This window comes from Hemitrygon akajei, chromosome 21 (assembly GCF_048418815.1).
Source record: "Hemitrygon akajei chromosome 21, sHemAka1.3, whole genome shotgun sequence".
NCBI lineage: Eukaryota > Metazoa > Chordata > Chondrichthyes > Myliobatiformes > Dasyatidae > Hemitrygon > Hemitrygon akajei.
Window position 1 is genome coordinate 59,994,036 of NC_133144.1, and position 26,473 is coordinate 60,020,508.

A 26,473-nucleotide genomic window follows, 5' to 3' on the forward strand; every position below is an offset into this window, starting at 1 on the left:
CCTGTGATTTTCTTTTGATTAGTGGTGGTGTGAGTCCTGAGGCTCCTCTACCTTCTTTCTGATGGCAGCATTGAGAGGAGAACATGACCTGGGTGGTGGGTACACACGAGGAAATCTGCAGATGCTGGAAATTCAAGCAGCACACACAAAGTGCTGGTGGAACGCAGCAGGCCAGGCAGCATCTATAGGGAGAAGTGCTGCTTCCTATAGATCCTGCCTTGCCTGCTGTGTTCCACCAGCATTTTGTGTGTGCTGCTGTGTGATGGGTGTTCAGGATGATGGATGCTGCTTTCCTATGACAATGCTTCATGCAGATGTGCTTAGTGGAGGGGAGGGTTTTATCTGTGATGGACTGGGCCATATCCACTACTTTTTGTAGGATTTTCCATACAAGGGCATTGGTATTTCCATACCAGGCTGTGATGCAACCTGTCAATATGCTCTCTACTACACATCTATAGAAGTCTGTCAATGTTTTAGGTGCCGTATCGAATATTTGCAAATTCTTAAGGAAGTAGAGGCACTGTTGTGCTTTCTTCGTAATTGCACTTACGTGCTGGGCCCAGGACAGTTCCTCCGAAATTATAACTCCAAGGAATTTAAAAGTTGCTGACCCTGTCCACTCCAACTTTTGATAAGGACTGGCTCATGAATCTCTGGTTTCCTTCTCCTGAAGTTAATAATCAGCTCCTTGGTCTTGCTGACATTGAATAAGAGGTTGTTGCTGTGGCACCACTCAGCCAGATTTTCAGTCTCCCTCCTATGTGCAGATTCATCACCACCTTTGATTTGGCCTTATCTGCAAACTTGAATATGGCATTGCAGCAATGCTTAGATGCAGTCATAAACATAAAATGAGTAGAGAAGGGGGCTAAGCACACAGCCTTGGGGTGCACCTGTGCTGATGGAGCCATAGAATAGAAGGACACCCCTTTAGAACAGAGGTGAGGAGGAGTTCCTTTATCCAGAGGGTGGTGAATCTGTTAAATTCATTGCCACAGTTGGCTGTGGAGGCCAAGTCATTGGGTATACTTAAAGTGGCGATTGATAGATTTCTTGATTAGTAATCATGTCAAAAGTTACGGGGGGAAAGCAGGAGAAAAGAATTGAGAGGGTTAATAAACCATCCGTGATGGAATGGCAGAATAGACTCAAAGAGCTGAATGAGCTAAATTAAATTCTGCAGAGAGAAACATATGAAGTTTTGCCTTGATATGGTATAAAAAGCAGCATGGTAATTTTTGAAATAACATTTATTTTACCAATTTTATTCCTCCTTAGTTTCTGAAAGCACTGACCCATGTTAGTTTGGATAATTTCATTTTCTTGCCTATGTCTTTTCTTCTTTACAGAAATCATCATGTTGGTAGGCTGTACAAGTGTGGAAATTATCATGAGGATAGGAGATGATTTGGCCTTTCCCCCATCCCCCCATCCACAAATACAGTGCAGAGTAGGTCCTTTTGGCCCTTCGAGCCATATTGCCTCGAAACCCCCACAACCCTAGCTAACAATGAGATAATTTACAAAGACCAATTAACTTTTCTGAAACCTGAGGACTCAGAGAAATCCCATGCATTCCATGGGGAGGATGTACAGAGACTCCTTAAAGAACTGCACCAGAATTGAATTCCAAAATCCGCAACATCCTGAGCTGTAATAATGTTGTGTTAACCACTATGCTACTGCGGCATCCAACTACTGACTAGCTATCAGGAAGAATCTTTTCCCATTGCAAGATGATACTGATATAGTTGTGATCATATTAGCCAGTTGACATAGATATTTGATATGTAACAGTTATTTGCAATTGAACCATTAAGGTGATTTGTAAGAAATTCTGCTCAGGTGGACAACATAAATACTGTAACATTGTCACCAATGCCCATTGTTATGAAAACGTTACTTGAAATTTTAGTTCTCTTTTCTTACATTTAACAACTATTATTTGTAAGGTGAGTTATTAGATTTGAAAGAGTATATTATATTAGAACTAAAAGTAACATCAACACAATTTACATTTGTCTTTTGTAGTCTAAGGTAGTCATTAGGCGAGTTTTTTTGCATCGCTTTGATGCTTGAACATTTGCACAGGCTGTACAACCTAAGATCAGCAATTGCTGATCTTGTTACTTTCTTAAGCTCATCACCCCTAATGGGACAAAGGCCACAGATGGTAGCTTGCCAAAGTCCTGGGCCACTCTCTCAAGTTACCTCCAAGATTAGCCCATCTTCTTTGTGTATCCTTCCTCTCCCAAGGTTGATGTCTTTGAAGCTTCTGTTGGTGATTCTGTAGAACTGGGTTTTTATGGGATGGGGTTGCTAGCCCCATGCCTAATCCTCCTTCTTTCACAACCGGTCTTGGGACTGTCCATGGCAGAGTTGATGGATTAATATATCTGACATATTTTGCTAGCAGGAACTTCATCAATGGTCTTTTCTTCCTTCTAAATAATATGTATGATGCATGGAATCTATATGGTAGAGAAGGAGGATATATAGCTCACTAATCCATATAGGTTTCTTGTGAAATCTATCCAGTCTTGTTTTCCTGCTCTTTCTCTCCTACCTTACAACTTACTTCTACTTAAATGTTTATCCATTTCCCTTTTGAAAGACCTGTTCCAACACAGTTACATATTCCATTTTGACAATTTGGTCCATGGTCTCCTCTACTGCAACAATGAGGCCCACCCCCTACCCTTCTCTCATTTTCTACTCCCAATTTTGGCTCCCCTCATGGCCTCCCTTCTCACCTGCCTATTACCTCCCTCTCTTGTCCCTCCTTTTTCCCTTTCTCCAATGGTCTACTCTCCTTTTCCATCAGATTCCTTCTTCTTCAGCCCTTTATCTTTTCCATCGATCACCTCCTAGCTTTTCAGCAACCCCTCCCCATCCATCTAACTATCCCTTCAGCCAGTTTCATCTATCACCTGCTATCATGTACTCCTTCCCCTTCCCCCACCTTCTTATTCAGGCTTCTTCCCCCTTCTTTTCCAGTCCTGGAAGGGTCTCAGCCTGAAACATTGACTGTTAATTTTCCTCCTTTATTGCTGCCTGTCCTGCTCAGCTCCTCATTTTGTGCATTACTCTGAATTACCAGCATCTGCAGAATCTCTTGTGTTTACATCTGCAGGCAGAATTCTAAATCATAACCACTCTATGCAAAAATTCTTCACATTCCATCCAATGCATTGAATATAGTTCTCCTGGATTTTGATGAATAGTTTAGCTGTTATTATCAAGAAAATATTTAGTTATATTTTTCTTCCATTGCAGTCCTGAAAGCATTTTTGAGCCATGGTTTCACAAATTATCAGCTTTTTATTTCTCTACCTGCCAATATTTGTATAATAAATCTTAGAAAGCTGTTCACCAGTTAAAGGTTAATGCTTGTACATTCCCTTATAAGTATCCCAATTTGGTTTTACTTCCTTCAAACTGCTCCCTCTACCCCAACATATGACTCTAATTTGCCTGAACAAAATCAGCATCTACATTCTTGGTAGCTGTGGTGATGGTGCTTGAATATTCCTATTGCAGAGTCTCCTCCCAAAATGTTGACCACGCCTTTGCCTCCACAGATGCTGCTTGACACACTGAACACTTCCTGCATTTTTTTTGTATCAAATTCCAGTGTCTTGTGCACCTGTGTTTTGATATTTATTATTCTGGGAGCCAATAATCATCTCCTTCAATGTAGTTAGGGTTAACTAAATTGCAGCAAAGAGTATGAGTGCAATTCACTTATTTTATTATTTTTGAGCCTGTGAAAATATTGAACAGCTTATATATCAAGAGAAAATTGTATTTACTTTCAGTGGGTTTTCTTTTTTCTCTCAAAAGCATGTCAATAATTCCAATGGGAAAGGTTGAATACAATGAAAAACACATCTATTTTTACAAACTTGGCACTGGAAACTGGATGTTAATCACGCTGAAGCTATACTGTATTCATTGCAAACCGGCTTCCTGGAGAGATCCTGATGTGCATAGTAAGTTGGGCAATTTCTTCTGCATTGCCATGCTTCCTATATATATTTCCTATATATATTTCCATCGATATAAGGATCTTGGCCAGCCAGGTAGGTTTTGTGATATGTGGGTTGATGGTGATGGAGGTGGTTAGAATGAAGTAATATATTCTGAAAATAAGTAAATATTCTTCTTAATTATGAATTAGATGGCACTGTTCTTACCTTCTAATTAGAGTTCAAATCAGAGACTTCTCAGCTGCTGTCCAATACAGAAGTGAATGTTGCCTCATTGAGCATCAGAGAATTCAACCCTGGTGTCCTGTCTAATCCATCATAAATGTTCCTAATAAAAAAAAATCTGGATCTGATTATACTAAATGATTTGAAATGTGCTATCCTATTTTATTGCTCTCATTTTACTTTTTCTTCTATTCTCTTGCATGCCAGTCTATTACCCCCTTTCTTTCTAGTGCCTTAATCTTTCTACCCTTCCATTCAACTATTTCCCCAATTATTGGTCCATCCTATTACTGCCTCACTTCACTGTTTGTTCCATTATTTCTTTTCTATTCTTTAGCCCTTTATTTCTATTACTCCTTCAATATATTATCTCCCTATTCTCTTTACCCTTTCTTATTACCCCATTGCTATGTTATTTGGTTGCTTCCTTATTTCCACATACCTATTATTTACCTTTCATTCCATTGTCATTCTATTGCTCTTGTGTTTTTCTCCCCTCTTTTTATTGCTCCTACTTTCTATTGCCCCATTCTATTGTATCTTTATTATATTACTCACCTTTCATATATCCTCTATTTTATTTGTCTACTCCATTGACCCCGTTCTTCTGTCTCCTCCATTCCTCATGTACCCTTATATTCAGCCTCCTTTCTTTTATTACTTCATTCTATTACCCATGACATTTGCCTTTCTTTCTATGCCCCTATTCAATCCCCTTTATTTCGTTGCAATTCCCCTCTAGATCTCCTGTTTTATTACTTTGTTCTATTGCCCTTCTGTGTCCCCTCCATTCTATTGTCCCTTTTACATTCCATTTCTCTCTATCCTCCCTCCATTATATCCTTTTAAATTATATTGACCTTCTTTCTATCCTCCATTCTATCCCCCCTTTCTACAATTCCCTTCTTTTAATATCCACTCCATTCTATTGCTTCATTACACTGCCCTTCTTTCCATATCTCCTCCCCTTTATTTTATTGCTGTGTTGTATTGTCTCTTCATCCCGTCTGTCCCATCCTATTCACCCCCATTTTCTCCTCAGGGAACGTCCGTTCCGAGCTGCGGCTTCGGCAGCCTCATTTTATCGCGCCCCCCCCCCCCCCTCACTCATTCTCAAACCAGTTGCGCGCGAGGACGGGGAGGGAAATATGCGCGAGCCGGCGCGGCCAATCGCCCCGCTCGGATCCACGCCTCGCGGACGCGGATGCGCGCGCGCGCGCGCGCTCCGACTGTGTTTTCAGTCGCGGCAGCGCAGTGAAGGAAATGCGCCCGGCCGCGGGAAGATCCAGCAGGGAGAACGGTATAGGTATTTAACCTTAAATCTCTTCCATCCGGTGCCGCAGCCGACAGGTAAGACCAGACTCTGTTGTTCCCACCGCTGTGGGTCTTGGTGAAAGTGACAGTTAGACGTTTGATTTGGGAGGGGGGCGATAAGTTTGAGTCGAGTGTGAGGGTGAGCGAGCGGCGGAGCGGCTGTCTCAGCCCAGCCGCCCCCGATCCCCTATTGCACGGCTTGTCTACGCGGGCAGTTTCGTGTAAATTGTAACATCCAGCTGAAACTCTGCAAAAAAAAACTCTTATCTTCAAGATCTGCTTTCTTTTCCTGAGCGATGTAAAACAAAATCCTATCGGATAGAAAGTTTCCAGCCTGGCCGTAAATTGCTCGCCAACTACATCTCTCCTTGAAAAGTTAAATGATTCCTGTTCAACTTTTAACCCTTTTGTAAGAGACCTCATAATGTAACCTGGGGGCTGAGAGAAATGTTCTCGGGTTCATTTTATCTTTGTAATCTGCAGTTCTGTTCCACTGAAAGTCATTGATTGGCGGATAGACCTCAAGCCCAACTCTTGTGGTAGTTTAAAGAGAAAGACATTGATTTCTTTTCGCCTTTGGACATAGCGAAAAAAAATACTGGTTGGCAAAAATAAATCGAGTGGGTGGAAGGAGGCATTTTGTGGACCGTGTGAGTTCCTTGACCATGCTGTCTCTCGGGCTTCTCCAACATCATATTTACTTGATGTGAAGGATGAAATTTATATTTAAATTTATTTGCGTAATGATAGGGGTTTATTAAAATAAATAAGCCCAGTTGTATTAATTCTATGATAAATATGTTTAGCAGAAATTAAAGGGCGGAACCATATTTCTGTATTATCCTGTGTTCTTTATATTTACATATGTAATACTTCTGATATTATTACCCGCTTTGAGTTTGGTCTAACGAATCAGAAGAAGGCTATTATGTTGCTTTCATTACGTTTCTAGATTTTGGAAGGATAAAAATGCAAGTTAGAGTTTGAAATGATTGCTGTCTCTTTTTGGCAGAGAATTTAAACTGGTTGATCTTCTGAATCACAGATGCTAAGGGAATAATTTAAAGCAGATTCTTTTTTTTGCCAGCTTGCCTCACAATATTTGATATGATCTATGTTGCAGTAAAAAGTGCAGTTGTGAAAGCAATATCCACCTATTATCTGTAACAAGAAGTGGATTTGCCTAGGGTTTCAGCACTTGTGCTGTGAATGAGGGCAGAGTAATTCTGGTCAGTCCCACAAATGCAGTGGAGAAATTGAATAATTTACCCCGCTTTCACGTAGAACTTTGTTTTGGGCTTGGCATAAAGATTTAATGTAGTTAATTTTCAAATGCCAGAAAATAACACTGATGTTTCTTGCATACTGTCTAGTAATGTAAATTGGAACATTTGATGATTTGTGATCAATATTTTAGCCATTTGTGGATATCAGGTAAATTTAGCTGAAGTTCAGCAATGACATTTAACAAAATGTTCTTGTAAAGGCTTTACTGCTGGTAAATTCATTTTCCTAATCATGCATTATATTTGATACTGTGGTAGCTCGTATATTGTTGAGATACAGCATGGATTAGGCCCTTTTGGCCCTTCTGGCCACGCTGCACAGCAACCCACCAATTTAACGCTAGTATAATCACGGGAGGAACTTTACTACTTTATGCTTTACTAATCATGGGACAATTTATAATGTCCAATTAATCTACCAACATCTTTGGGTTGTGGGAGGAAACCGGAGCACCCAGAGGAAACCCACGCAGTCATGGGGAGAACATACCATATAACAATCACAGCACGGAAACAGGCCATTCCGGCCCTCCTAGTCCGTGCCGAACTCTTAATCTCACCTAGTCCCACCTACCTGCACTCAGCCCATAACCCTCCACTCCTTTCCTGTCCATATACCTATCCAATTTTACCTTAAATGACACAACTGAACTGGCCTCTACTACTTCTACAGGAAGCTCATTCCACACAGCTATCACTCTCTGAGTAAAGAAATACCCCCTCGTGTTTCCCTTAAACTTTTGCCCCCTAACTCTCAAATCATGTCCTCTCGTTTGAATCTCCCCTACTCTCAATGGAAACAGCCTATTCATGTCAACTCTATCTATCCCTCTCAAAATTTTAAATACCTCGATCAAATCTCCCCTCAACCTTCTACGCTCCAATGAGTGTACAAACTTCTTACAGGCAGCAATGGGAACTGAACCTGTACTGTAAAGCGTTACACTAACCACTACGCTACCATGCTGTCCTATATTGTAGCACATTATATACTATAAAATGGTATATATTATGCTTTAATTCTCTACTCTTAAAAATCACATGTACTAGGCTGATTGCCCATTGCTGATATTATCTATGAAGAAGAAAAGTATAATGATAAAGTGGCGAGTTCTCTAATAAATTGTAATTGTGGCTAATTTTTTCACTTAATCTTTGGAGGATTCATTTTTATTTTTGCAACATACTCTTAACTGCTGCGAGTTAGACATAATTAAGGCTTGCTAGAAGTACTCACCGGGCCAGGCAGCATCTGTGTAGAGACAGAAGCAGGGTTAATGTTTCAGGTCGGTGACTACTTCCATAAATGTTTCCATCAAGGATCAGAGGACAACAGTCAGGAGAGGATGAGGTTTACAGAGTGAAGATTATTGAACTTACTTACAGTTCTGAAAACCATATTGTATAACCACTGAGGGATCTCAAATGGATAATTGCTAATACAATCAGTATAGAATTGATGTAATTTTGATAGACAGACACGTGAAATGGAAGGATTATATTGTACTAAGAGTTTATGTGCTTGGCGTACTACTTATTGTTCTACATATCAGTGGTTGAATTACATGCACCTTCAGGGCTTTTGGCATCCATAATTTGCAATGTTTTTTCTTTGTAGATCCAGATTACAATTTCAAAGTCTCTTATATAAGGTACATAATTTGGATCATGTAGTGATACCAAGAGATTTCTGTGCACTGAGTATGGTTATTCTAACAAATTCATGGCTGGCATCTATATGTCCACTGTATGTTTGAGATTGACTGTCCAGGTTCTAACTTGCAACAAACTCTGTACATCTGTCATCCCTGAACATGATTGGCTTCTGGTTAAGCAATGGACAAATTGTTCAAATTTGTCCTCTACGCAAAAAAACAGGACATATCCTATTACTGTCAGATCATTCTGTCATCACACAATTATGAGGAAAGCGCTTGAAGGGATCAACAGTGATATCAAGGGGCATAACCTGCTCACTGATGACCTGTTTGGTATTCACAATTTCACACATCTTTGGAGCTCATTGCGACTTTGGCCTACATTTGATTGAACAACTAAATTCCAAAACTGGCGTTCTGGTGACTCCACTTGGCATTGAGGTGGTATTTGACTTGAGTGTGACATAGGGAGTGTAGGTAAAATTGAAGTCAAGTGCATATTGTGATCTTATTGAATGGGACAGGTCACTTTTAATTGTGCTAAAACGATTCTAACTATGAGGATGTTTTATGTCCAAAGGAAGTAGGTTGTGGTTTTTGGGGGTCTAGCATTTTGGACTTCACTGCAAAATTTCTGAGAGCAATGACAAAGGTCAAGCCAGTTGAGCTTCTTCCCTTTTAGGTAGTGATGGAATGCCTCATAGGATCTTCATGATAGTATGCAAGAGATCCTGGCCTGCATTCAGACATGAGCTGATAAGTGATGGGAACATTTGTGCAGTCAAAGTTCTAGGTGAGCAATCGTGAAAGATTCTAGCCATCTACATTTAGCATTCATTGCCAGTGCCATCTCAGAATTCCTCATTGTCATGAACTTCAGGTCAACATTTGTCAGGAACTCAACTCAATAAGTCAGCCGCATAAATAATATGGCAGATCAGAGGATGGGCATCCTGTGGCGAATGACTTGCCATTTCACTCCACGATCTATAAGGCATGGATCAGGAGCATGATGGAACACTCTGTACTTGCTTGTAGGAGTGCAACAACAAATCAGTCCACTTGATTGGCACTCCATCTATCAGTTTGAATATTCATTCCCTCTGCCACCTTTGCTCAATGATATGTTATATGCTGTTGCATTGGAGTCTCCAAAATTACTCTGACAGCACCTTCTATACCTGCAATTTCTATCATCAGAAAGGACAAGAGAATACACTACTACCTGTTTCAAAATGAAGGAACTCAGGGAGTCAGGCAACATCTGTAGAGGCAAAGGGATGCTCGATGTTTCAGTTCATGACCTATAGGGTCAGGACTTGAACCATTGAATATTCCTTTGCTTCCACAGATGCTCCTCAATCCACTGATCTGTTTTTGCATCTGCAGTCTCTTGCCTGCATATTACCTGCATATTTTCTTCCAGTTAGCACAGTATCGTGACTTTGAGTCCTAGAGCAATTATAGCATGCATACACATTTTTGGCCAAGTGGTCCATGATGACAATGGTGCTCATCCAACTAGTTTCAACTTCCTACATTCAACCCATATCCCTCAACCTTGTTCCTTAATGCACCTGTCCACATTACTTTAAATATTAATATTTTTTTGGATATTTGTTCCACATAACCACCCTCTGTGTGGAAAAAGTTACACTTTTGTGGGGTTGCAACTTACAACCCTTCTAAATATTTTCTCTCTCAGCTGATATCGCTGCCTACGCCCCTGATCTTGGACCTCACTTTGGGTAGGGGTTCCCAATCTTTTTATGCCATGGATCAATGCCATTAAGCAAGGGATCTTTGGACCCCAGTTTGGGAGCCCTGACCCCAGATGAATATTGGGGAAAAGACTGTTGCTAGCTGTTACTTGGAAATCTATTGTCATTTCTCCTTTGTTGGTGCAAATCCTGGAACTTTCTACACCACAATATTGTAGAGCTTCACCAGAAGAACTATAATGTTCAAATTGGTATCCTGCCTGCATCCCAAGTTGTGTGAGTATTTCCAGTAAACCCTGCATCCAGAGCTTAAACTAAATATATTTAAAGCAAGTTACAAATGTAGTAGTTCCCTTTTGGCCGAGCTCCCTGTGAACTGAGATTTGTGCTCCTTTAATTTTTTCTTCAGTTTTAATTATTCAAACATTAACTTCTGTGTCTTCAAATACCAAGTCCCTGGCCTCTGGAATATATTTTAAGAAAGTCATTTAAAACGTACCTCTTTAATCAAACTTTTGGTCATCTGACCTAATACCTCTTGCTCTGACATTACGCCATATTTGGAAGCACCATTATGTGCAAATTTTATTGTGATTCCAACCTTTATGATTTAGATCACTTCCCAATTTTTACTAAAATGTAAGTGGAGGTGGAGTAGCATTAAAGGTTGTATTGTGTCATTCCATGTGGAATTCTTTTTTGGGCAATCATAGGTTATTTCAAATAGTCTCTCTTGGCTTAGAAATATGAGTTTAAGATATACAGTTTCACAATGAATAACATTTAATTTGTTTTCCATGGTTGTTATGTATTTACACAATGCTTTTGAACATATTTTACGACAAAGTGCTGATTCCTTGTAAGTAAAATTGTTGATTCTTTCAAAAAAATACTAACCCTGCAAAAGTAGTGTTTTATCAAAGCAAATATTGTTTTAAGTTTGCTTATCTGGGGATTAGAAATGGAAGAGTATACAAGGGAAATTTATGTCTCAGTCACAAAATGTGCATGAAGGAAAAAATCTGCAGATGCTAGAAATCAAAGGACAGAAAATGCCAGAAGTACTCAGTGTGTCAGACAGCTTCTAGAGAGAAACACAGTCAATATTTTGGGTCAGCAACCTTCATTAGAATGAGGAAAGTGATGAAAAAGTCCTTCTCTTATTTTAATGTAACCTTGTAAATTTTAGTCACTTCCATCAAGTCTTCCTTTGGCTTCTGTTACAAAGATAAAAAAAAACCTTAATCTTTTCTCATAACTAGTTTCTAATCATGGCAATGCCCTTGTAATCTCAACTGCACACTCTTGTGTAACTTTATAAATTGTCTGCCATTATTCAGGGTTTTAGTGGAAATTAATGGGAGAGAGCATTAAGCTGATTTTCTCTTCTTTCCTGTACCCACCCCAATAGCTCTCATGCAACTTAATGAAGCAAAAACAATTCAAAACAATATAGAAGTTACATTTCGTTGTTGCCTTAAGTATAGAATATTGAAGGCAACAAAGCCTTCATATATAGATATGATATAGACATTTTATAAGAGCATTATTCAAATTAGACTAAATCACACAGAAAATATAAGGGCAGATGACCAAAAGTTTGATCAAAGTGGTATGTTCTAAGGAATATCTGAAAGGACAAAAGAGATGGAGATGTTAGTTGAAGAGAAAGCTGTCAACATGACACTGTAGTTATATTTGTTGTTGAGCAAACTAAGATAATTGGAGGACAGCAAGTATCCTGTGGTGTTTTTTTTGGCTGGGCTTTATTATTGTGAGAATGAATTCAGTGTATGGATGAACTTGAAATTGGGGTGAGGGGTGAGAATTTTAAAATCAAGGCATTGCTTAACTACCAGCTGTTGTTTGTTAACAGATTCGGCAATAGAGAATAGTAAATGTTTTTGCAAATCTAAAGCATCAGGAAATGCTGGCATTGCACAAATAGGACTGTCAAGTTCATAAGTGCATTTCCACCATCTCCCATTTTCATTTTTAACATCTGAAAAGAGTGACTTCTTTTTGTAGGACTGAACTGCACAATGTGGCTGCTGTAATCACCTATCATGAAGTAGTTTCTCAGTATTACTGGTAGATGTATGATGAATCAAAACAATTTAAGTTCTTCTTTAGAATCTCTGCAACATTCTATGCCCAAGTGGTCCTCTGCCTTTTCTTCTTTAAAAAATAAGACTGTCCCAGCCTTTCTAATCTACTCCTGTCATACTGCTGCCTGGGAATCATTCTCATTAATCTTTTGTTCTAAAGCCTTCACATTCTTACTATCAAGTGTAACCAGAATCGAAAGCAATTTTCCAGTAGTATTTCATCAACACGAGAAAGCCTGCAGATGCTGGAACTCCAAAGCAAAACAAACCCCCCCCCATTTATGGAAAAGAATAATCAGTCAACATTTTGGGCTGAGACCCTTCTTCAGGACTGAGAAGAAAGATGCCAGAATCGAAAGGTAGGAGGGAGGGGAAGGAAACTAGCTGGAATGTGATAGTTGTACCCAGGTGGGTGGGGAAGGTCAAGGCTGGAGAAGAAAGACTCTGATAGGAGAGGAGAGCAGGCCATAGGAGAAAGGGAAGGAGGACGGGACCCAAGGGAAAGTAATGGTGAGAAGAAGTGAAAGATCAGAGTGGGGAATAGAAGAGGTGGGGTGGGGGGGAAGAAGTGGTGTTTGTTTATTGGAAGGAGAAATCTATAATCATTCCATCAAGTTAGAGGCTACGTAGACCGAATATGGTGTTGCTCCTCCACCCTGAGGGTGGCCTCATTTTGACACGAGGAGGTCATGGACCAACACATCTGAATGAGAATTAAAATGTTTGACCACTGGGAAGTCCCACTTGTGGCAGATGGTGTGGAAGTGCTCAACGAAGTGGTCCCCCAATTTATGACAGGTCTCACCAATGTAGAGGATGCCACATCAGGAGCACTGGACACAATAGACAATCACAGCAGATTAGCAGGTGAAGTGTTGCCTCACCTGGAAGGACTGTTTGAGGCACTGACTGGGGCAGAGGGAAGAGGTGTAAGGGCAGGTGTAGCACTTACAGTAGATTGCTTGCAGGGATAAATGCCTGGAGGGAGATTTTTCAGGAGGGAGGAATGGACAAAGGAATTGTGTGGGATCAATCCTTGTGGAAAGGGGAGGTAGTGGGAGGTGGGTGGAGGTAAAGGTACATTTAGTGGTAGAATACCTTTGAAGATGGTGCAAGATGTGGAGGATAATGCATTGGATACAGAAGCCAATGGGGTTTTAGGTAAGGACAAGAGGACTCGATCACTATTAAGGCAGTGGGAAGGTGGGATGAGCACAGATGTACGGGAAATGGAGATATGGGTGAGGGCAACATCAATAGCAGAGGGGAGGGAGTTCCTTAAAGGAGGACATCTCTGATGTTCTGAAACAGAAAGCCACATTCTGGGAGCTGATGTGAAGGCAACAAAACTGAGGAAAGGGAATAGCATTTTTACAGGATAGGGTGTTTTCAGAATGAAGATGGGAATTTTTAGATTGTGATATTGCTTACATGGGAGTCTGAATCAATAGGTACAGTATTGATGGATGTAGGGGGCATGACACAAGGCAGGTTGTGCTTATAAGTGTCTTGGATGCTCTCAGTTTTATAGAGTAGAAAGAAAGGCTGACTGGGTGTGCACTTGAAGAATCAGAATGGAGGTAAAGCATGAATGAAAGTTTTACCCTAAATTCAGTTGCGACCTGGGACCAGGCAAAACAGAGAGGAAATGGATAATGGTTAAGGAGACATTGTGCTTTGAAGCTTCGTCCCAGGACCAAGTATGTCACTAAGGCTGCAAATGATCTCATTTAGTCTCAGCCAGTTGCCATGGTAAGGAATGTAGTTGTCAGTGAACAGATATTATTAAAGGGGATGTTTTTTAATTAAAAAAGGCTTTCACTTGCCAATGTTTAGTGGAGGAAATCTTTGCTCATCCACAACTGGATGTCAGACAACTAAAAGGAATACAGGTGTCCCCTGTTTTTCGAACGTTTGCTTTACGTCAACTCACTGTTACGAAAGACCTACATTAGTTACCTGTTTTCCCTAACAGAAGGTGTTTTCACTGTTACGAAAAAAGGCAGAGCGTGCCGAGCAGCCAAGTTCCTCCCCCGGAACTGCATTCTAGCCGGCATTGCTTAAACACGTGCCTGTGAGCATCTGTGCTGTATGTCGATTTATTTTGTGAATTCGTTAGCAAGATGAGTTCTAAGGTATCGGAAAAGCCTAAAAGAGCGTGTAAGGGTGTTATGCTTAGCGTAAAACTAGACATAATTAAGCGTTTCGAGTTTGGTGAACAAAGTAAGGACATAGTGAGTTTGGCTAAGGGTTTGTGGAAGTTGATGAAGATGATGTTGAAGAGGTTTTGGCATCCCATGACCAAGAACTGAGAGATGAAGAGCTGATGAAGAGGAAAGGATAACAATTGAAGCCGAAGTTAGTAGCGAATGGCCCGAAAGTGAAGATGTCCAGGAACTGAACGGTGTTGCGTATCCCGCAACTGGATCACTTACCAGCAAAGATAGAGAGGTCCGCTGAAGTCTGATGGTACCATTTTTAAACGCCTTTATTTATAAAGGGGCACAAAAGTAAGGTTAATACAAACATTCAAATAACATACGTCGTCAATACTCAATCTAAAGCGCAGGTATAGTAATAATCAATAAGAAATAAGCTCTATCGTTGTCTAGGGGTAAGGTATATATTGTCCGCTGTATATCTAAAAGTCTCTTGCGTTCACTGCAGTTCTACCAGCTGCCGTCTTCTGGGGTGTCGCGGTGGTGCACTTTTGTTAGAGAGAGAGAGATAGAGATTGAATGAAACAGTTACCCGGCGGGTTTTTTTCCAACCTTTAGGAGTTCGATCCGTCGGAGTCTTGTTGGGGGGTGGCCGTTCACTTGTGGCCTCTCCGGTAGCTAAAGCCGTTCTTTCGTGGTGAGGTCGCCAATCCCAGGCAAGGAAAAGACGCACACGAACCCCCCCACCGGCTGTCGCTATTAAACGCTGTCGCAGGATTTCTAGCGTGTCTTCTGGTGCGTCTGGGGGGCCGTCTTTACAACCCCTCTTTTATCTGAACTCACGGGGTCTCAGATGTCAATCAGGTTGGGATGATGCAATCTCTCTCCATCTCTCCACCCACATTGCCCTGAGGGTATACACGTAGTACAGTTCCCAATTCACAAAGGTGTCTCCACGAGACAATGACCACAGTCGCCAGCTTTGCCTCGTCGTGAAACGAGGGACACCGCAGGTATCTCTCTCTTCTCTTGGGTCATTGACCCCCCCCCCCCCTTCACTAGGGCTCTGGCGATTCTCACAAAGGAGGGGGCTGGGATCATAACAACGGAAAGCAATTGCGTGAGATTTTCGCTGCAATTGACAACGTTGCAATGATTGCAGAAAAGTATGACTTTAATTTTGAAAGGGTACGTAGGTTTAGGGCATATTTGCAGGATGGTTTGAGTGCTTACAAAGAACTGTATGATAGAAAAATGCGCGAGGCTAAGCAGTCAAGCATACTGTCGTTTTTCAAGCCTTCCACATCAGCCACAGCAGACGATGAAACTCGACCTTTGACATTGAGGTAGGCAGTCAGACATAGAAGGTGACCTGCCTGCCCTGATGGAAACAGACGACGATGAGATGACACCCCAGTCTCGTGTACCTCCCACCAGCCCAACGACTCAGCCTAACACACCATCATCAGTGTGCTCACTGTTTTCCAGATTCCGGTAAGTGAAACTACACTGTACATACATTATTTCTACTTTATATAGGCTGTGTATTTTTATGTGTTATTTGGTAGCTTCATAGCTTAAAGGTTACTGGAAAGAGTGCTTCTGCCGGGAGCGCTTGCGCTGTGTGTTTTTGACGCGAGTGCTGCCGAGAGTGTTTGCGTGAGATTTTCACTGCAGTGGACAGTGCTGCAATAATTGCAGAAAAGTATTCCTACATTATATAGGCTGTGTATTTATCAGATCATTCTTGCTGTTACTATATGTTACTGTTATTTTAGGTTTTATGTGTTATTTGGCATGATTTGGTAGGTTAGTTTTTGGGTCTGTGAATGCTCACAAATTTTTCCCATATAAATAAATGGTAATTGCTTCTTCATTTTACGACATTCCGGCTTACGAACTGTTTCATAGGAATGCTCTACCTTTGAATAGCGGGGGAAACCTGTATTCAGAAAAGTGAGGAGCCAGGTGAGGTATGGTGAGGAGTCAGGTGAGGTATGGTGAGGAACCAGGTGAGGTATGGTGAGATAGAGATGGATGTCATCAATGTAGAAATGAAATTGCCAAAGGGCCCCATTTAGCTGAGAAATAGGAAGGAGGGTCAATGTTAAATCAGAAATAAAGGTGTGGGAGTCAAATATATAGCTAGCTTGTCTTAGGTAGATCAGAATAAAACAAGTGAGTCCTTTCCAGCTGGAGACAAGTAGCAACAAGAGCTTGAGAATAAGGAGTGATGCTTTACCTTTGTCACAATTTTGCAGGATATATTTGTGACTTTGGGTATTGTGACAGGGTCAAAATCCTCAATGGAGAATTTAGAACCAGAATCCAGTTTAATATCGTCGTGAAATATGTTGTTTTGTGGCAGCAGAATATTGCTATACATAATAAAAACTATAAATTGCAATAAGAAATGCATATAAAAATTAAATAAGTAGTGCAAAAATAGAGAAAAAAAGAAAAAAAAATATTGAAGTTGTGCACATGGGTTTATTGTTCATTCAGAAATCTGATGGTGATGTTGATGTTCCCAATACATTGAGTGTGTTTCTTCAGGCAACTGTACCACTTCCTTGATGATAGCAATAAGAAGAGGGCTTTTCCTGGATGATGGGGGTCTTAGAATCAGAATGACAGATGTTCCTTTTTTGAGTTATTGCCTTTTGAAGATGTCCTTGATGCTGGGGAGGCTGGTGCCCATGATGGAGCTGGCTGAGTCTGCAATTGTCTGCAGCTTTTTTCCAATCCTGTGCATTGCTCCCTTCATACCAGATGATGCAATCAATTAGAATGCTCTCCATGGTACATGTGTAGAAATTTGCTAGTTGTTGGTGACATACCAAGTCTCCTCAAACTCCTAATGAAGGATATCCAAGGATCTCCAGCTCAGATGTGCATAAATGTTGGATGTTACAGTCTATTCATAGGCCATCAAGAGAAAGAGGAAATGGAAGTTAGAGATGACATGGCTGCTTCTGAGGAAAGTGGCAATGATGAGAAATTTAAAGAAGAGCATTGACTGTATGTGGAACTACCATGAACAATATTAGACAATGTGGAGACCAGGAAAGGAATAGATTTGAGGAGCATAATGGGGGGATAGAATAACTATTGTGAATTTGTTTGATAAAATTGACAAACTATTTTGTATCAATTATAAAATACATCAGTATTTGATAAAGTTAGTAAGAAAATGTAATACCTATGCAACAAACAGTTGATATGTTATTGTCTCCGTTGAGGGCATTCTGCAAAATTGTTTTCCAACACCAGGAGACCATTAGACTGCTTTAAGTACTTCCAAGTCATTCATGTAAACCACAAGAATAAGGTTAGAATATCTAAGCAACACATCCAAAATGCTGGAGGAACTCGGTAGGCCAGGCAGCATCTATGGAAAAGAGTAAACAGTTGATGTTTTGGGCCAAAACCCTTAATCAAGACTGGGAAAAAATGATGAGAAGATGATGGGGGCGGGGGGGGGGGGGGAAGAAGAGCAAGGTGGTAATTGATAGTTGAAACTGTGAGGGGGAGGGGTGAAGTAAAGAGCTGGGAAGTTGATTGATGAAAGAGATAAAGGGCTAGAGAAGGGGGAATAGATGATGTCTGGCCTGCTGAGTTCCTCCGGTATTTTGTGTGTGTTGCTTGTATCTCCAGCATCTGCAGATTTTCTCATGTTTGAGGTTAGAATATCTGTTGGATTATCTCTTTTCTCGTATTTGAGAAAAGAATGCTGCAGCTGCAGCTCTCTTTAAATTGTTTTGTAAAAGCGCTATTTTGGAAGTTTATTAGAGGATGAATATTGAAAGAGGCCTTACAGGCTGAGGGGCCTAGAACCAGAGAATCGGTCTCAGGATAAGAGTTAGGCCATTTAATGTTAAAATGAGGAATTTGTTTACAGAACATAATGAATCATTAGCATTCCCTTTCCCTAAAGGCTCTGGAGACTCATTCACTGAATTCCTTCAAAACAGAGATCAATAGATTTCTGGATATTCAGGAAATGAAGGGACATGAGGAAAGATCAAGAAAATAAAATGAGATATAAGATCAGGTATACAGTTAGATAAAACTTTAATTAGGATGCATTTGGAGTATTGCCTCATTACAGGAAGGATCTGGAGACTTTGAAAAGGATGCAGAAGGAGTTTACCAGGATAGTGCCTGCGTTAGAGTGTATGAGGAAGAAGAGTTTGGATGATCTTGGGTTGTTTTGTCTGGAGAGGAGACTTGATAAACATTTATAACTATTAGGAGAAACATAGATAAAGGAAGATGTTAAGAATCTTGTCTTCCCTTGGGTAGAAATGTCGAGCTAGAAGACATGCATTTAATGGGATGGTGTTTGTGTATGGGGGGGGGGAGGTGTGGTATGACATAAGAGTTTGAAGGAGATGCGTAGGGCAGGATTTTTTATGCGGCGAGTGGTATGTACCTGGAATGGGTTGCTGGGGACAGTGATGTAAGCAAATATGATTGTGGTGTTTGAGGCTGTTGAATAAACACATGAATATGCAGGATGGACAAATAAAGATCATGTACACACAGGAGAGAATTGGTTTAATTCAGCAAAATGTCCAATAGAGATGTTGTGGGCTAAAGGCCCTGTTTATGTTTGTGTTCTGTTCTCTGTTTTAATGCTGGTGCAACATCAGCTGGCCTCTTCCTGCCCATATTCTTGCATCCTCATGTCCTTAACGTGTGTAATTGGATCCTGTAATCCATGTGAATGCTGCAAGTGCAGAATAAGTTAATGTATTGATATTCATCATGTTGGCTTGATTTTTCTTCTGAAGGAAATATGAATGGGAGAGTTTTGGGAAGAAAAATTCAGAGCCCAGATTTATGTATGTGGAACATTTAAAATTTTGTTGTTTGAGAGGTCGGCATTGGAGGATACTAGAGGTATTAGTAGTTTGAAGGTGCTTACAGAAATGGGGCAGGAAAAGATTTCAACATGGATTTTTAAATTGACTTTTTTATTTATGCAATGAGAGCATACTATTGAAAATAGTATTTACTAATCAATCTCAACAATGCTTGAATCCATCTTGACCAGTTGTATTCTCTATTTAACAATACAGCATGGTATAGGCCCTTTTGGCATTATGAGCCACACCACCCCACCAATCCCCAACAATCCTGATTTTCCACCCAACATAATCATGGGACAACTTACAATGACCAGTTAAACTACCCAGTATGTCTTTGGACTGTGGAAGGAAACCAGAGCGCCTGGGAAAAACCCACACATTTGACAGGCAACACGTACAGACTCCTTACAGATGATAGCAGAATTGAACTCTGAACTTTAAGTTGAAACTATATTCCCGGTTGTTCTTGGAATGGATTTCTATGGTTCGCATACTGTGACAATGAAGGAATGGTAATATATTTCTGTCCAGATGGTGAATTACAGGGGAAGGAGCTGGGGAATGTGTGTTTGGCCTTTTGCCAGATTCCTTCTGTCTTAACTACCTTGGTAATAATGGATATAGGTTCTGGAGTGGTGTTGAAGTCCTAGACTTGTCGGCTGTTTACAGTTTTTGTATGTGGTACATTGGATGCCATGCAATTATGCTGTGTTGATGTTAGTGAGGCATGTTAGTCTAGCACACTGCTTTGATTTGGATGATGTTGAAATACTTGAATTTTTGAGAGTGGTTGAAATTGTAACCATCCAGACAAGTGGAGTGTTTACCATTAGGCTCTTAACTTGCAGATGATGGACACCTTCGAGTCAGGAATAGATAGATAGATAGATACTTTATTCATCCCCATGGGGAAATTCAGCATTTTTTTTTTCCAATGTCCCATACACTTGTTGTAGCAAAAACTCATTACATACAATACAATACTTAACTCAGTAATAATATGATATGCATCTAAATCACTAGCTCAAAAAGCATTAATAATAGCTTTAAAAAGTTCTTAAGTCCTGGCAGTTGAATTGTAAAGCCTAATGGCATTGGGGAGTATTGACCTCTTCATCCTGTCTGAGGAGCATTGCATCGACAGTAACCTGTCGCTGAAACTGCTTCTCTGTCTCTGGATGGTGCTATGTAGAGGATGTTCAGGGTTTTCCATAATTGACCGTAGCCTACTCAGCGCCCTTCGCTCAGCTACCGATGTTAAACTCTCCAGTACTTTGCCCACGACAGAGCCCGCCTTCCTTATCAGCTTATTAAGACGTGAGGCGTCCTTCTTCTTAATGCTTCCTCCCCAACACGCCACCACAAAGAAGAGGGCGCTCTCAACAACTGACCTATAGAACATCTTCAGCATCTCACTGCAGACATTGAATGACGCCAACCTTCTAAGGAAGTACAGTCGACTCTGTGCCTTCCTGCACAAGGCATCTGTGTTGGCAGTCCAGTCTAGCTTCTCGTCCAACTGTACTCCCAGATACTTGTAGGTCTTAACCTGCTCCACACACTCTCCATTAATGATCACTGGCTCCATGTGAGTCCTAGATCTCCTAAAGTCCACCACCATCTCCTTGGTCTTGGTGACATTGAGACGCAGGTAGTTTGAGTTGCACCATATCACAAAGTCCTGTATCAGTTTCCTATACTCCTCCTCCTGTCCATTCCTGACACACCCCACTATGGCCGTGTCATAAGCATACATTACACTCCTACATTACATTATACTGGCCTCTAACTTGCTCTTCTGGTTTTATGTTGCTGTTCCTGGTTTTATGTTGCTGTTCCATTTGACTTTTTGATCTGTGGTGATCCTAACATCTTATTATTGGGGGACTTGGATGCCTTTGATTTTATGAGTTAAAGTCTTTCACTCTATTTCATTATTATCAGAGCTGTCCTTCCTCCTTTTGCATTTTCTCTATCTACTCCAAAGGGTAAGTATCCCAGAATATGTAAATCCCAATCTTTGTTACTTTGCAACTAAATCTCTCTTAGATTGTACCTATTTATTTCAATTTGTTCTGTTAATTAAACTGTCTTGTCATGAATACTTTATGCATTCAGCTAAAATCTTCAATGTTGTCTTTTCAGCATTTATGTTTTCTGCTCTGATTATCATCAGAGGCATAATTTTACGTTTGAATGCTCTGGGCCTTGCTTATCCACTTCCCTTCATTACCCAATTCATTACACTGCCCTGTGTAATATTTTAAATTTTCACTCACCCGGGCTGTCTTCAAACCCCCCACCCACCTAACTATTTATTTTTAAGCTTTTAACCCCAGTTATTTGATTTGTTTAGTTATTTAGCTTATCTTTGAAATCCTGTTTCCAGCTTTAATTGTGCATGAATTTGTGCTGCCATGATTAGCCTTGTCAGCATCAAATTGTGAATGGTCTGCAATTGTTCCTTTTGCTTAGGTTGTGAACATCATACTATTCTAACATCTGGGGAAAGGAATTCATAGCAAAAGCTAATTGTGTCCTCAAAACAACATGCAGGAAGTTTACAGCAAGGATCACAGAACAGATACAGGATTGTGCCTGATTTTTCCTTTCTCATACCCAGAAAATGGTTGAGTCCGACTTGTGAAATTGATTACCATATTTGAGGCTAGCTTAACTTATCAGAGTCTTAAGATTTGCCTGAGACCTCATTAGGGTACAGTTACTCATTACTATAGCCAATAGAGTAATTGAGAGATGGCCTCATTAGATTCTCTCAACAGAGGACTACAAAGGTCAAGTCATTGATTATTCTTTTATATATTTTAGCCAGATATATTTCTAGATATAAAAGCCATAATGAGGTATTGGGGAGGGGGGTAGAGAAGGAAGAGAGAGAAGAAATATGGTATTGAATAGATTATCAACTGTAATGACATGGAATGGCAGAGTACCATAGAACCATAGAACACTACAGCACAGTACAGGCCCTTCAGCCCTCCATGTTGTGCTGACCCATATAATCCTTTCAAAAAAAAAGTACTGAACCCACACTACCCCATAACCCTCCATTTTTCTTTCATCCATGTGCCTGTCCAAGAGGCTCTTAAGTACCCCTAATGTTTTAGCCTCCACCACCATCTCTGGCAAGTCATTCCAGGCGCTCGCAATCCTCTGTGTGTTAAATTTAAAAAAAAACGTACCCCTGATGTCTCCCCTAAACTTCCCTCCCTTAATTTTGTACATATGCCCTCTGGTGTTTGCTATTGGTGCCCTGGGAAACAGGTACTGACTATCCACCCTATCCATGCCTCTCATAATCTTGTAGACCTCTATCAAGTCCCCTCTCATTCTTCTATGCTCCAAAGAGAAAAGTCCCAGTTCTGCTAACCTTGCTTTATATAACTTGTTCTCCAAACCAGACAACATCCTGATAAATCTCCTCTGCACTCTCTATAGCTTCCACATCCTTCCTATAATGAGGTGACCAGAATTGAACACAATACTCTAAGTGCCGTCTCACCAGAGATTTGTAGAGTTACAACATGACCTCTCTACTCTTGAACTCAATCTCCCTGTTAATGAAGCCTAGCATCCCATAGGCCGCCTTAACTACCCTATCAACCTGTGCAGCGACCTTGAGGGATGTATGGATTTGAACCCCAAGGACCCTTTGTTCATCCACACTCTTAAGTAACTGACCATTAACCCTGTACTCAGCCTTCTGGTTTGTCCTTCCAAAATGCATCACCTCACACTTGTCCGGATTGAACTCCATCTGCCATTTTTCTGCCCAAATCTGCAGCCTGTCTATATCCTCTTGTAACCTTTGACAACCTACAGCTCCATCCACAACTCCTCCAATCTTCATGTCATCTGCAAACTTACTCACCCATCCTTCCGCCTCTACATCCAGGTCATTTATAAAAATCCCAAATAGCAGGGGTCCCAGGACAGATCCCTGCAGCACTCCACTAGTCACCGACCTCCAGGCAGAATACTTTCCTTCCACAACTACCCTCTGCTTTCTTCCTTTAAGCCAATTTTTTATCCAAACAGCCAAGGTTCCACTTATCCCATGCCTCATGATTTTCTGGATGAGTCTGTCATGAGGGACCTTGTCAAATGCTTTGCTAAAGTCCATGTAGACCACATCCACTGCCCTATCCTCATCAATTTCTTTTGTTACCTCTTCAAAAATCTCAATCAGGCTCGTGAGGCACGATCTTCCCTTCACAAAGCCATGTTGACTATCCATGAGTAGACTGTATTTCTTCAAATGCTCATAGATCCTATCCTTAAGAATCCTTTCCAGTAGTTTGCATACCACCGACGTAAGACTCACCGGTCTATAGTTCCCAGGTTTCTCCCTATTACCTTTTTTAAACAAGGGAACTACATTTGCCATTCTCCAGTCTTCTGGCACTTCCCCTGCAGCCAAAGAGGATTCAAAGATCATAGCTAATGCTCCTGCGATCTCTTCTCAACTCCCATAACAACCTGGGTGTATCATATCTGGCCCTGGGGATTTATCAATCTTAATGTTTTTAAGAAGATCCAGCACTACTTCTTCCTTAATCTCCACATTGTCCAGCACACAGGCCCGCTCTACTTCGACCTCATCCTGATCAAGATCCTTTTCACTTGTGAATACTGAAGCAAAGTATTCATTTAGGACCTCCCCAACCTCCTCCACTTCCAGGCACAAGTTGCCCTCTTAATCCTTTAGTGGTCCCACCTTCATTCTCGTCATCCTCCTTCACATACGCATAGAACGCCTTGGGGTTCTCCTTAATCCTACGTGCCAAGGCCTTCTCATGCCCCCTTCGAGCTCTCCTAAGTCCTTTCTTTAGCTCCTTCCTGGCTACCCTATATTTCTCATAAGCCCCTCCTACTTCCTGCTTCTTATATCTAACATATGCTTCCTTTTTCCACTTGACGAGTTGCCTCACATGTTTCGTCAGCCACGGTTCCCTTTTCCTACCATTTTTTCCTTGCCTCAGTGGGACAAACCTATCCTGAACCCAGCTCAAGTGTTCCCTAAACTTCTCCCACATTACTTCTTTGCTTTCCCCTTTGAACATCTGTTTCCAATTTACTCCCGCTAGTTCCTGCCTCATCTGTTCAAAGTTAGCCCTTCCCCAGTTAAGCACTACCATTTCGTCTGATTTTATCCCTTTCCATAGCTATGCTGAAGTTAAGGGAGTTGTGGTCACTCTCACAAATGCTTCCCCACCAAGAGGTCTGTCACCTGACCAGGTTCATTACCCAGAACTAGATCCAATATAGCCTCTCCTCTCGTCGGCCAGTCCACATACTGTGTCAGGAATCCTTCTTGAACACACCTGACAAATTCAGCCCCATCTATCCCCCTTGCACTCAGGAGGTGCCAGTCAATATGAGGGAAGTTGAAATCACCCATAATTACTACCCTGTATTTCCTGCACCATTCTCAAATCTGCCTGCTTATCTGCTCCTCGGTGTCCTGAGGGCTATTTGGGGGCCTATAGACTACTCCCAGCACAGTGATTGATCCCATCCTATTTCTGACTTCCACCCAGACTGACTCCGTGGATACTCCTTCTGCAGCATCCTCCCTTTCTATAGCCGTGATACTATCCCTGACTAGCAATGCCACTTCCCTCCCCCTTTCTACCTCCCATCCTATTCCTTTTAAAACACCTGAACCCCGGGACCTGCATCATCCAATCCTGTCCTTCCTCCAACCAAGTTTCAGTAATGGCCACAACATCGTAGTTCCACGTACTAAGTAGTCTCCAGTGTTATGACTCCCTCTTTCTATTTTTGTATTTTTGACTGATTTTGTAATATAATAATTATTTATCTGTTAAACCTGCCATTACATTACACGTTCAGATGCATGTTGGTTTGTTTTCTAACTGGTTCCTGTGTGTAAATTTATCAGCTTTCCTCTCAATGTGGAAGGCTTTTTAGGTGGTTGTGATTGCTAAGAAATGGTCATATGTTATGTTGTATTAAAACAGTTTCCAGGCATCATTATGCCACTTGAATTCCTTGAAATAAAGATCAACATTTTGCTAAATATTATCCTAATTGATTAATTTTAAGGGTATATCTTGGCTTCAGGCTTTGTGTATGGTGAGAAAGTGAATGACTTTTTGGGGACACCAGATATTTAGGGCAGGTTTTCTTTTTGATTGTGATTCCTGACTTTATTCTACAGGTTGCCTGATTCACAACACAGTTACAGGACAGGGCCTTTCTTGGCATAACTATTTTGATGACCAGTCAGTAAGACTGTGGCAGCAGGTCTTGCCCTTGGCTGTCAAAAGTGTCACTTTTGTTGAATATTGTTGACATTCACAATTCTGAATAATGTTGAAGAAATGTTAAAACATTTTGAAATTAAAAGTCTGAAACAAGGTAGATCTGTAAGCAGAAGTAAATGTGCATGGAAGTAAATTTAAAAACACTTAAAGTAACTTAAATAAATCAAAGAGAAAATTCTACTTGCCTTTTCTCCCTGCAGTCAATTGCTCTTAATTATTTCATTAGGTCTGATGTACTTGCTTTACAGGCACAGCAGGCATAGCTCCTAAACTTCGAGCTGTGGGATTATCTACTGGCACATCTCAGTAAAAGATCTGCCCCATACTTGATTTTTAAAAAAAATATATCAAAGAACATTGCAATTCTCACAAGAAGGAATTACAATTTATAAAATAAGCTTTACAGTTGTATGCGTTGCTTTTAAACTATCCTCCAAAGAAAGCAGTTTTCTTTAAATTTATAAAATATTGAATTTTACAACTTAGCTGTGTTCATAGATATAATAGATCTTTTGGTATTTTGGCAAATGAGTTAGTTATTGATAATCAGACTTTTTTTTAAACTTTATTTTTTAAAACATTATTGTTGAATTAGAGTGGTTAGGATCAAAAGCAGGGGTTCCCAACTTTAGGTCCATAGACCCCTTGGTAGGTGTCCATGGCATAAAAGAGGTTGGGAATCCTTGATCTAGAGTCATGAGGTCAAGAGATCAAGAGATCAGCAGAGAATTAAGGCTTTAGGCCTACTGACCTTCAGCTAGGCAGTTATACTAATTGTATGATTAATTAATCCTATGATATTCTCTCCACTTACTGGTCAGCAAT

At 40.7% G+C, this 26,473-nt stretch overlaps 1 protein-coding gene across 3 annotated transcripts in view; it reads left to right on the forward strand.

Moving 5' to 3' along the window:
• Positions 1-5,447: 5,447 nt before the first annotated feature.
• The window catches only part of peak1 (pseudopodium-enriched atypical kinase 1), a 227,253-nt gene continuing 206,227 nt past the window's right edge, over positions 5,448-26,473 (forward strand). For 2 of the 3 annotated variants that reach the window (XM_073025541.1, XM_073025542.1), the window contains exon 1: positions 5,448-5,567. The gene's annotated coding sequence lies outside the window, so the exon portion shown is untranslated. The remainder of the gene's footprint in view (positions 5,568-26,473) is intronic. The other variant, XM_073025544.1, reaches the window with a different exon arrangement.